This window comes from Humulus lupulus, chromosome 3 (genome assembly GCF_963169125.1).
Source record: "Humulus lupulus chromosome 3, drHumLupu1.1, whole genome shotgun sequence".
Classification (NCBI taxonomy): domain Eukaryota; kingdom Viridiplantae; phylum Streptophyta; class Magnoliopsida; order Rosales; family Cannabaceae; genus Humulus; species Humulus lupulus.
Window position 1 is genome coordinate 241,011,747 of NC_084795.1, and position 441 is coordinate 241,012,187.

The 441-nt window shown below is 42.0% G+C and overlaps 1 non-coding gene across 1 annotated transcript; it reads right to left on the reverse strand.

Annotated features, from left to right (window-relative positions):
- LOC133827794 (small nucleolar RNA R71) lies at positions 1-107 on the reverse strand. The gene has a single exon (XR_009890445.1). It is a non-coding gene; the product is annotated as a small nucleolar RNA R71 (small nucleolar RNA).
- Between the last annotated feature and the right edge of the window lie 334 nt (positions 108-441).

Below are 441 nucleotides of genomic sequence, written 5' to 3' on the forward strand. Positions count from 1 at the left end.
AGCCTTAAGAGGCAAATCTCTACCTTCATCCAGAAAGACCATGAAACTCTCCATCAGGTCTGGGAGAGATTTAGAGATTTGATAAATCAATGCCCACATCATGGATACGAAAGTTGGCATCTAATCATCTATTTCTATGACGGTCTCACAACCGGACAAAGACAATTCGTACAAATGATGTGCAATGTCGAATTCGTTCAAGAAGATCCCGATGAAGCTTTCGAGTACCTCGGCGATCTCGCTGAAAATTCCCAAACATGGAATGGATCGAGTCCTATGGACAAACCACGATCAACTGGAATCTACCAATTACGGGAAGATGACATTGTCAGAAGCCAAATTTAATCATTGAGACATCAATTCGAGGCTTTCAAATCTCAAGAAGATAGAGGAATCCACATGGCTGCAAAGGTAGAGACACGAGATCCATGCTTCATTTGT